The sequence below is a fragment of the Mobula hypostoma genome, chromosome 3 (assembly GCF_963921235.1).
Source record: "Mobula hypostoma chromosome 3, sMobHyp1.1, whole genome shotgun sequence".
Classification (NCBI taxonomy): domain Eukaryota; kingdom Metazoa; phylum Chordata; class Chondrichthyes; order Myliobatiformes; family Myliobatidae; genus Mobula; species Mobula hypostoma.
Window position 1 is genome coordinate 25,884,152 of NC_086099.1, and position 12,779 is coordinate 25,896,930.

The window sequence follows — 12,779 nt, forward strand, 5'->3', positions numbered from 1 at the left end:
TGTTCTGAGTGAATTAAGATTGAATTTCAATATCCTAGGAGAACTTTAAAACCATAGGAAAAGAATTGAGCTTGGTAACATTCTTACGATTGACATTGAAAATGAATTCGCTCCATGAGAATGATCTTCTTACCTTTTAACTGATTCAGAGTAAGGTATACTCAACAAAGATGGAAGGCATTATGGCAGTTTTTCATGAACGTGTACAGGCTGTACAAGTCGGTAAGGAGAAGCACTTAGACCAGTTGATATATTAACACTATGCTGTTGAATAGCCCTCGCTTATGGTTATGAGCAGCTGAGGCATGCCATACAGAGAGTTTAAAGCTTATTTTTAAGACTCTGATTGATCTCCAGCCTATGTTCCAAGCTGCAAGAGAACAACACACTGCCAGTTTGTGGAGTTCAGTCTTAAGACCAATTTTTATATTAATGTTACTTGTGTAAAGTAGGTACATTTTCCAGACACAGTTTCTTTCAGTTCCACGCATTTAAAACCCTGAGTGGTGGAGTTCTGGTGACAGAATGGCAGCTTAAATCAACAACTCCTCCGTAAAAACGCATATTTTGCCCCGTTAATCCATCAAATATAAGATCTTTCAAAAATATCTGAATTGATAAGGAAGAATGGGGAGGAAGAATGGAGCTAAAAAAAGCATCACTGCGGAGCCTATGGAAGAGAGTGGTACAGCACGCGGCTCTCCTACACGTGTGCGTGGCGGCGAAGCTGACGATGGGCCTTGTGCAGACGAAGCAGCAAATATGATAAGGATTCTGGAAGAGATAAGGGAAGTCCAAAAAGATATAAGGCAGCAACTCAATGATATAAAGTCAGAGCTCGCCAATGTCAATCAGAAAATATCGGTGGCAGAGACTCGAATTGAGAAGGTGGAAGATCGTGTGCAAAACGTGGAACAGATACTAAGTAAGACCATAAAAATATTAAATCAACAGAAAAGTAAATTGCTCGACCAGGAGGGAAGGTCACGACGGAAAATAATCAGAATTTATAATGTTCCCGAAGGAGCGGAGGGATTGTCGATGATGGACTTTGTAGACAAGCTGCTGCAGGAGGCGCTGGAGATTCCCCAGACTATGGAGATTGAAGTTGAGAGGGCCATTGTTTGCTCGTCCAGACAGACAAAGTAAACCGCGCTCAATAGTGCTTAAATTCCTTCGATTCAAGAACAAGGCAGAGACTCTACGAAGGGCCTGGGGTAAGAAGAGGGTTTTTTGAAACGGGAAGTTAATATACTTCGATCATGATTACCCCCCAGCGGTCCGACAGAAATGGAAGGAATATTCCGAAGTGAAACGAATATTAAAGCGACAAAAGATTAAATTCCAAACCCCGTACCCTGCTAAACTGAGGGTACTTTACCAAGAAGGGATGCGACTGTACCAGTCAGTGGAGGAGGCGACTACAGACATGAACAACAGAGAACTGTCCATTAGTGTGGTCAAACCAAGGGAAAGTCTGGCTGAGCAGTTATCCCGAGCTGCTTGGGAAATAGTAAGAGAACCTAGAAAGCAGGGGACGGGAGCAGGACGAGAGAAGGGTATTAGGAAGAGACTGTCAGTTCTCTAAGGGCAGCCCTCACCTCCTCCAGAAGAGCCATAAGGTTTGGCTAACTTTAAGAGTGTTGATAAACTAAAGGGAAGCAAAAATAGACGGTGATATACCTATCTCGAGAAAGACGTGTTATAATGTGGATTTTATATTACTCAATTTTTAAAAATTCATTTATTCATTCCCTTTTCCTCACTTAAGTGAGAATATATACATGGGAGGAATACACGGGGAAATCATTTCTGTGTAATGGACATCGTTTTTTTTTTACTTTCTTTTATAGGTATTGCAACAGGGGCCCTCAACCCACAGGAAGGAGGAGCTATCCCCCATGGCTAGACTTTTCTTCTAGCCCAACCCAGGGTCATCTAGAGACCCCAGCCTTGGAATCACACCTTCATTACCTTTTTTTTATTATTCACATTTCTTGGCCCTTAGTTGTTCAGGGAGTAGATCGATTAAGTTATATTCTGCAAATTTCAATGATATACTAACAGATAAATACACATGGCTAAGGACAAAGTAAGATTCATTTCTTTTAATGTCAATGGGCTATTGAATCCAGTCAAGTGTAGTAAAATTCTATCAAAAATGAAAAAAGAACAAGTCTCTGTAGTATATTTACAGGAAACTCACTTAAGTGATAATGAGCATGGAAAATTAAAGAGAATGGGTTTCACTAATTTGTTCTTCTCCTCATATAAATCAAGACATAGAAGAGGAGTTGCTATTCTCATCTCAATTAAGCTAAATTTTGAAAAAGTATTCAAAATGGGAGATCAGGATGGCAGATATATTCTGGTAAGGGGGAATTTAGATGGAAATCCAGTTACCTTATTGAAAATAGACACACCCCCAGGAAGTGATATTAATTTCTTCCAGAAAGTTACTAATATTATGGTAACAGAAACAGAAGGTCTCTTGATATGTGGGGGAGATTTAAATTTACAATTACAACCAAAGTTAGACTCTTCCAATAGAATAACTTATGAAACAAAGTCCTTACATAAGAAAGTTAACAGTCTTTTTGAGGATGTTGGTCTAATTGATATATGGAGGGACCTTTTCCCTGACGGAAGGGATTACACTCATTATTCTGCCCCTTATTCTGTATATACAAGAATAGACTATTTCATAACATTTGGAAAAGATAGAGACAAAATAATCACCTGTGTAATTAGGACAATAGATGTAAGTGACCATGCACCTATATATTTATCTGTTGATTTTGACCTACAAGCAAAGAATACTATTTGGAAATTAAATTCAAGTCCACTTAATGATCCCTATTTTAAGGAATGAATTAAAAAAAAAATTGGTCTTTACCTAGAATTCAATGATAATGGAGAGGTTTCACCTCCCATTCTATGGGATATGTACTCTGAAGACTGTCTTAAGAGGGAAAATTATAGCGGTATCTTCATGTAAGAAAAAAATAAGGAATAGAATATTAGAGGAATTACAAAATAAGCTGAAGGAAGTAGAAGAAAAACACAAATTGAGTTTGGCACAGGATACACTAGAGGAAATTTGAAAAATTAGGAATGAAGTTAATAGTTTGGCTACACAAGAAATTAGAAAAAATTTAACGCTTCTGAAACAGACACTATGAAAGTGGATCTAAATCTATGAAAATACTGGCGTGGAAACTGAAAAAAAAAATAGCAGAAAATACAATTCATAGAATAAGGGATCCAAGAACAAAAGTGATAAAAAAAAATAAGCTAAGTGAAATTCAAGAAGCTTTTGAAATGTTTTACAAAACTCTATATTCCAAAGTTCCAGTGGGAAGCATAACCCAAACTGACACCTTCCTGAATTCTTTAGAGTTACCCACTTTAAGCAAAGAACAAAATAGAACGATGACTGCTGACATAACTGAAGCTGAACTAAAAGCTGCAATTAGTAGGCTTAAATTAAGCAAGTCACCAGGATCAGATGGATATACGGCAGAGTGGTATAAAGAGTTTAGAAGTGAGTTAATTCCTATTTTACTCCCCATACTGAACTGGGCCCTAAGAAAGTCGCAAATGCCACCCAGCTGGAAGGAGGCGATAATCTCAGCCATACCGAAAGAATGCAAGGATAAAATGGAATGTGGATCATTTAGACCAATATCTGTTCTTAATGTGGATTATAGAATATTTACTTCCATCATGGCCAAACGATTAGAAGAGTTTCTACCACACTGATACATAATGATCAGACAGGTCTTATACAACAACGCCAAACACAAGACAATATACGAAGGACACTTCACATTATGGATCATATGTTAAAAAATGAAATTGAAGCAATAGTGATAAGCACGGACGCTGAAAAGGCATTTGATTCGGTTAATTGGAATTTTCTTTACAGAGTTTTACATAGATTTGGTCTACATGATACAATTATTAAAACTATACAGGCACTATGCGACTATCCTACTGCCAGGATTAAAATCAATGGATACTTATTTAATAGTTTTACCCAAGAAAGGGGCACAAGACAGGGTTGTGCATGGTCACCGTTACTCTTCGCATTATATCTGGAACCATTAGCTCAATACATCTGACAAAATGAAGATATCAGGGGAATTACTATTAAAGGGACAGAGCATAAATTGGCCTGTTACGTGGATGACATTTTGATCTATCTAAGGCAACCAAAATACTCTTTACCTAAATTGATGCAATCCTTTGAACAATATGGCCAATTATCAGGATACGAGATCAACATAGATAAAACTGAACTGCTTTCATATAACTATAGTCCACCAAGAGAAATTGAAAGTTGATATCCTTCGCCATGGCAAACAGAGTCCATCAAATATTTGGGCATCATTATGCCAAAAGATTTGGTAAAATTATCAGAATGAAATTATCAGCCTATATATAAAAAATTAAGGAAGATATAACAAGATGGAACCCAATTCCTTTTCTTGGTCTCAGTTCAAGGATTGAATCTATTAAAATGAATATACTGCCCAGACTACTATATCTCTTTCAGACCATACCAATAGAGATTAACCAAAATCAATTCAATGAATGGAACAAGATGCTATCAAGATATATATGGCAAGGTAAAAGGCCCAGGGTTCGTCTCAAAACTTTGCAATTAGCCAAGGAAAAGGGGGATAGGGCCTACCTTAGAGATTATTATTTTTCAGCACAATTGAGAGCCGTGATATGCTGGTGCAACCCATCATATGGCGCTCAATGGAAAAACATTTCCATTGGAATGTTCCATTTGAAACATCCCCTATATGGGGATGGAAAAATACTTCCCATCCCCATATAGGCAATTTTGGCTGCTAACAACCTACAAAGTTACATAAATAATATTGACAACCCGTGGGTGTAATGGACTCAAGATATGGAAAACTATTATAAAAGAATATAAACTTGAGAGAGACATTGCAATTCTTAAACGGTGTGCATATGACTCGGATTTTACGCTGAATAAACTGGATGCTAGATTTAAGGACTGGACAGCTAAAGGAATAACAGCTAGTTGCAATATAATGAAAGAAGGAACACTGTCCAGTTTTTAAATGCTCAAAGAAAAACACTTATTAGAAAAACAAGACTTTTACCGGTATTTACAGATGTGACAGTATGTTACTAGGATGGTTAAAAATGTAACAAAGGCAAGTACATGTCTGATAGAGCTATTTAGAAAAGCATATAATTCAGACAATGGTAGTAGAATAATTTCAAGCGTTTATAAGGGTTTGTCAAAACTCAAAACACATTCAACTTCATACATTAAAACAAAATGGGCGAAGGAAGGAGGGATAATAATATCTGAGGAATACTGGACAATAATATGGAGGTATCAATGGAAATGTACCAGTTCACAGAAATGGAGGGAGTTCGGGAGGAAAAACTTGATAAGATATTTTATTACACCCTGTCAGAAATCCCATTATAATAGTAACTCTCCTGCTTGCTGGAGAAATTGTGGAAATCAAAATGCAAACCATTATCATATTTTCTGGGAATGCCCCATTATCAAAGACTATTGGAGTGGGATACATAATGCCCTACAAGACATCTTTAAATGTGAAATACTCTTAGAGAGTAAGACCATATATTTTGGGTATATACCTCAAAAATGGTTGAAAAGAGATAAATATTTAATGAATGTACTGCTGGCAGCTGGTAAAAAGACCCTTACCAGGAAATCTCAGGAGGGCCGAACTTTAAATGCATGGATGGAAATTACAATGGACATTTACAAAATGTGGAAGATAACAGCATCTGTTAATCATAAGCTGGAACAATTTTATTCATACTGGAAAAAATGGTTTAACTACAAAACACCTCATAGGCCTGATTATATTCTCACAAGTCAATGAATATGTTGTAAAAAAAAATCACTCCCTACTCTGTACATAGTTTTCTTCTTTCGATTGTTCTTTCTTTCCTCTCCTTTCTATAAGTGTATACCTCAGATAAATACTATGTGGAGATTTGTGACAAATATGATTATATGATATATATGTACAGTATCTGAAATGCATCTTATGGAAATGTTTGTTTGATGCTGAAATTCAATAAAAAAAATTACAAAAAAATCCCTGAGTGGTGGAGTGGAGGTACTTCCCTATCAAAGGAGGGCTAAGGGCCTCCGTTAGTATTCAGGTCACTTTTGGGCAAGGTGTAGCACCTGCTTAGCCCTCCCGATCAGCGTCACGAGAAGCCATGGGAGCAGGTGGTGGATGGTTGTATGAGCAGCTGGTGAACATCACAAGTCTTTGTTTTGCAACCACTGACCCCAGGCAGGCACTCTCTGATAATGGCCGGGTCACCCGTCTTGTGACACTGCCCAGAAGAAGGCAGTGGCAAGGCACTTCTGCAGAAGTGTTTGCCAAGAACCATCATGGTCATGGATAGACCATGGTTACCCATGATGAATGAACACTTAAAACCATTTTTCCAGACTAAATGATAATTGTGGCCTTTGCTGAGTTGGGGGCCACCACTCTGCCAAGCAAACTGACTGAGCACTACGATTCGCTCTGGCACGTCTGACGAGGTTTCTGCAGAAGTTACCCAAGGTGTGATGCCACTTCCCATCAACCCTCGTCTTGGCGAGCTACAGGGAAAATCATCCGGCTTCATTAGGCAATCATTTCTTCACAATGCTGTATGGGATTGGGAGCTCACCAAATCACATTCCACAGATGATTTTATTCTATTTAGCATTTTTTATTTATCATGGTAACAGGCCCTTCTGGCCCAACAAGCGCACACAGCCCAATTACACCCATGTGACCAACTAACTTACTAATCCATATGTCTTTGAAAGGTGGGAAGAAACCAGAGCACCTGGAAGAAACACAGTGATGGAGGGAACATACAAACTTCTGCAGACCACCCGTGGGAATTGAACCTGGGTCACTGGCACTGTAATGTTCTACTGCTAAAGCTACAGTGCCGCCCCAAATTCTACTGCCATTCCTGCCCTCAGTACTTAGCAACAACACTACCCACAGCCCACAATTCCATAGATCAGGCAGTTAAAAGATGCGGCAGCACTGGCAACCTACATTCAATCCTGATATCCACCTCCGACTGTGTTTAGATCCCAAGTATTCCCTATGAGCAAATGGGTTTCCCCCAGCTGCTCAAAGTGCTGCTGATTGTTGGAAAAATGAACTGGACCTCATGTGAGTGAGTGGTAGGAGAATCATGGTGGAGGTGGTGGGGGGGAGAAAGGGGGAAGGGGGAAAGATGGGAGACAGGGGGAGGGAGGGAATGAGAGAGAGAGCGAGATTGATTGATTGATTGATTACAGAGAAACATGGGTGTATAAGATTGATCAGACTGCCCTGAAAACTGACATAGACTCAACGGATGAGATTATCTCAAGTTATGATTCAAGAAAACACAAATTAAAGACAGGAGGGACCTGCAGATCTCCCTGCCCATCCAGTCATCTGTCTCTTCTACCTCCAGCCATTGATTTCCACCCTGATCTATCAACAACCTTTCTGATTCCTTCGAATCTCTGCCTTGGTCCAACCATCTCACAACTAAACACACCACATTATCTCATTCCTGAACTCCCAAGAGGCCTTCAAATGCACGCCAAGGATCTTTACCTATTCCCTGCCCCAAGCCCTCTATCGCAGCTAGTCACCTGATCTCCATCCAACACTTTCTCCTCATTGACTAGACTTCACCCCAGCACCAGACTTCCTGACAACTTCCTCCCTTTTCCCATCACTGAGCAGGTACTTTGTTCATCAACCCTAGCCCAGTCCCCAATCAGCTACTGACCCTCTCCCTACAATGGGATCTCTATACACAAGGCAGGGCAAGGATCCACAAAATCTCTCTCAATGATTTGAAATGGCATTCAGAACTAAGAGTAAGCCTTTAGATTGCCAACACTTCTCACTAATCACAGTGAAGTGAAAAGAGTCTCTGGGGAGGAAGAACTGCCATAAATTATGATCCAGCTGGAGTCAGTGACAAATATAGAAGTACGTTTAATAACTTGCAGAGCGAGTTTAAGGAGCCTGGCACTAACAAGGCCTTTAGGATGATAATCTCCAGACTGCTTCCTGTACCACACACTGGAATAATTAACTTCTCTTTACATATAATTTGGATCTATTTGTAGGTGAATATTTTCTTTTAAATCAGCAAGTAGTACAAGCAGGTTTGGCAAAAAAAAAATAAGAGGAAGTTGCAGACAGACTATCACCTTGGGCAGAGGAGTAGCAGATAGCAATTAATGTGGATACCCATAAGGGAATATATTTTGGCACCAAGTGTGAGGAATGCAAAAATATATTGAAGAGTATAAATTAATAGAGAAAACTGAAGGTTCGAATGCAGAATTCTCTGAAAGTGAGTCAGAAAAGAGAATGGCAAGAAAGTACCATTCAAGCAACCAGTTTTGGGTGCCACAGTATTGTAGAGGTGGGTGTAGTACAACTATAGCACCAGCGACCCAGGTACAATTCCCGCCACTGTCTGTAAGGAGTTTGTACATTCTCCCCATGACAGCATGGGCTCTCTCCAGGTGCTCCAGTTTCTCCCTACATTTCAAAGACGTATGTGTTAGTGGGTTAATTGATCACCAGGGTGTAATTGGATGGCGCCAGTGTGTTGGGCCGGAAGGGTCTGTTTACCTAAATTTAAAAAAAATGAAGTACAGTGAGGGATTGGTTCCCTCTATGTTTGCACTGGAGTTTTAATGTTGATGGACAAATACCCAGTGTATCCATCACTTTGTGTAAAACCAAGCACGCATGCAATGACCACAGATACAAAGCTCAGATTAATGGATATCTGGTAAACTGGTTTATTACCATCACCGTGAAAAACTTCTCTGGTCACTGCTCCTACATTTCAATTTATTACCTGTACAGCAGTTCATTAAGACAGTACAAAGGAAAACAATAACAGGTTCATGTTCAGAGTCAGATTTATATCACAAGGACGTTAAAACATACAGTGGGGTGCAGTGTCTGTGTTAACAACCAACAATAAAGAGGAGAGGATAAAGTACCAGTTACAGAGAAAGTGAAGTAGTGCAGGTAGACAATAAGATGCAAGCTCACAATGTGATAGATTGTGAGGCCCATCTTATTGTACTAAGACACTGTTCATTAGTCTAATAGCAGTAGGATAGAAGCTGTCTTTGAGTCCGGTGGGACATGCTTTCAGTCTAATGGTAGAAAGGTAAGCAAAAGCTTTTATCACTGATGTGAATGTAGGGATGGGGACGTGGGGAGCAAGCATGCTCTGATTACAACTGCAGCCTTACTGTGAGTAGAAATTGTCTATCTGAGGTCACCCACCTTCCTGTTCACTTTCCTGCATCCCAGGACCAACCTGCAGGTTGGTTCTCAATCGGCAGCAAGCAATCTAGAGCAGGGAGTGTTTCATGATGCAAGTAGTTACATCTAGTTATTAATCTGAGCTGTTCCTTTCTCATTGTTTCTGATGTTATACAGCTCGAGAAAATGGGAGGCAGAAAATCTACCTTGATTTCCAGTATCTGTAGATTTTCTCTTGTTTGTGGCAGAAAATCTACACAAGGTTCTGGAAATGATTTGCATTTTACTGGGTAAGATCAAGGAAGATGCATCCTTCAGCCAGGCCTGGCTTAACCTGCATAGCAAACCTGGAAGGTAATTGCTGCCTCAGCTCTGTGCTTCAACGTTGGACTGAGGTAAACAGCACCATCATGCCTACCTTTGAAGAATCAAAACTAAACAACCTATAAATATCAAAGTGGAAAATACTTTATTTATACCATAAGATATATGAGCAGAATTAGGTAATTTGGCCCAAAGAGCCTACTCCCATTTGGATGAGCAGGGCAAGACTGCGAGGATCATGTGTTTTGATCTCTGAAGTGCCTTCAATACCATACAGCCCTCATTGCTGGGGGGGAAAGCTCCATTCAATGCTGTCGGTACTTCCATTGTATCCTGGATAATGGACTACCTGACTGGCAGACCACAATGTGTATGGCTTCAGAGCTGTGTATCAGACGTAGCTATAAGCAGTTCTGGGGCCCCACATGGAACTGTATTAGCTCCCTTCCTGTTTACCCTGTATACCTCGAACTTTAGATACAACACAGAGTCGTGTCATCTGCAGAAATTCTCTGATGACTCAGCAATAGTTGATTGTATAAAGAGAGGACGGGAGAATGAATACAGGGTTCTGGTGGAGGACTTTCTCAAATAGTGCATTTGATCATCTGCAGCTCAACATCAGTAGGCAAAGGAGAGGGTGACAGACTTGAGGAAGATTAAGCCTGCACTGCTGCCTGTTACTATTGATGGTGAAGACGTGCATGTGGGGAGCACCTACAAGTATCTTGGGGTACACCAGGTTGACAGACCTGAGTGGAGCACCAACATAGAGGCTGTTTACAAGAAGGGTCAGACTTGCCTCTACTTCCTGAGGAGATCGAGGTCCTTTGGAGTATGCAGGTCTCTCCTTCACATGTTCTACCAGTCTGTTGTTGCCAGTACAATCTTCTATGTGGTGGTGTGCTGGGGCAATGGCATCAACACTGGTGATACCAACAGGTTAAATAAACTGATTAGAAAGGCTGGCTGTATTATAGGAGTCAAACTGGACTCACTGGAGGCTGGGGTAGAACAAAGGACCCTACAGAAAATCCTGGCGGTTCTGGACAATGTTTCTCACCTTCTGCATGCCACCTCAGCTGAACAGAGAAGCACTTTCAGTAATATTCTAAGACAACTGCACTGCTCCAAAGAGTGCTATATGAGTCATTCTTACCCTCAGCCATTAAGCTCTATAATGAGTCAATCTATAGCTGGGGAAGTGATGACCCCCTCTTGTTAGACTGTTCACTTCTCTTCTAATATTTGTATATATGTATATCTGTGCACTTGCAATGCTACGGTGACACTGTAATTTTCTTTGGGATAAATAAAGTATCTACCTTTCTATCCATTGAGTCTGCTCCACCATTTCATCATGGCTGATCCAATTTTCCTCTCAGCCCCAGTCTCCCGCTTTATCCCTGTATCCCTTCATGCCATGACCAATCAAGAATCTATCAACCTCTGCCTTAAATATACATAAAGATTTGCCTCATAGCTGCCTGTGGCAAAAAATTATACAGATTCACGACTAAGGAAGCATACATTTAGGGTTAGGAAGAAAGTTTTGGGGAGATGACAGAGGTATGCTTCTTACACAGAGCGTGGTGGGTATGTGGAATGCACTGCAGGGATGGTTGTACAAGCAGGTGCATTAGGGATATTGAAGAGAATCTTAGATAGATAGCCGGATGAAATAAGAATGGAGGACTATGTAGAAGGGAAGGATTAGATTGATCTTGGTTAACGAGTAGGCACAACTTCATGCGCCGAAGGGCCTCTGTACTGTTCTAGGTTCCCTGATTCCCTCTTTCTCACCTTCCCAGATATCCCAACAACCAAACACTTTAAGAACCACCATTTCTGACACCAAGGCTGTAGGTTGATTCCCAAATATCTGTTGCAACAAATTCTAAAGCTCTGAGCAACCTCTTCTCACTGCCACACTCCCTCCTTCCCCCACCCAGCTTCTACTTTGTATCCAAACTCAAAGCAGTGTATACACTAGAAATCAGAAGTAAAACAGATTCTTCACTGGAAAATAAACGTTGTTCCTCTCTCCGCAGATGCTGCCTGACCGGCCGAGTAATTTCCTCCTTTGTTTGTTTTTATTCCATCATGAGATCAAAGACCACTTGCACACCAGTTATGGAAGAATGAGGTCACAGAATAGGCAGAGTGCTCACTACTTCAAGAAAATATATCCCTTGGCATAGTTTAAGGAAAAGTAAGATCAATACACAAGATGCAGAAGAAAATACAGGCAGCTGCAGAGAGCGGCAAATGGAACTAGAATTAGTTTTAATTTGAGTAGTACACACATAATATTGGAGGAACTCAGCAGATCAAGCAGCATCTGTCGAGAGAAGTGGACAGTTGACATTTTGAATGATGTCGATGAAGTGTCTCCGCCTGAATATCAACTGTTTATTTTCATTTGCAGAGGTTGCCTGATCCTCTGACTTCCTGCAGCGACCTGTCAAAGTTGGTCAAGATTTCCACTGTGTGCAGAAACTTCCGTGTGTTAGTTTCAGTTTGCCCTGGGAACTCTCTGCCACAACCACATTGCACTGAAAGTCTTCTTTCTACTGCAAATATTTGTTCTATATTAGCTAAGGTAGCAGCTGAGTTGCAAAAATCGTCTCAAAGCCCCAAGACAGATAATAGTGAAAACAACCAGGATTTCAGCACTTGACGACTACCTATCACTGTCGTCTGACTGGCTCAGTGTTTCATAGCTTTACAAATTTTTGTTCCTGATGATTCCCTCTGGAAATGTAAAAATATGAATGGTTAATCAAGACAACATGAGTCCAGTTATAAAGCCAAATAAGCTGTAAGCACTTTAAATGCTGCGAGTGAAGGCTGGAAGATTAGAGGGCCAACAGTACCCAAAAGATATCACTCCCTCCACCAAAGAGACTTTCGGGAGTAGGGAGAACTTTCTTACTAGAGAATGCAAATTTTATTTGCTATCAATGTAAATCATGCTCAAAGATTTTTGTAGTTCAGGTCCTCTTTATCACAAATTTCTACTATTAACGTTTGTTATTCAACATGACATGAGATCATACACCCACACAACACGGAAGCTTTCTGCTAGCAAGCTTATCTTCTGTTGGT

The 12,779-nt window shown here is 40.3% G+C and overlaps 1 protein-coding gene across 4 annotated transcripts in view; it reads right to left on the reverse strand.

Annotated features, from left to right (window-relative positions):
* Positions 1-12,779, reverse strand: part of arid3c (AT rich interactive domain 3C (BRIGHT-like)) — a 587,014-nt gene that overhangs the window by 192,910 nt on the left and 381,325 nt on the right. The window lies entirely within an intron of this gene.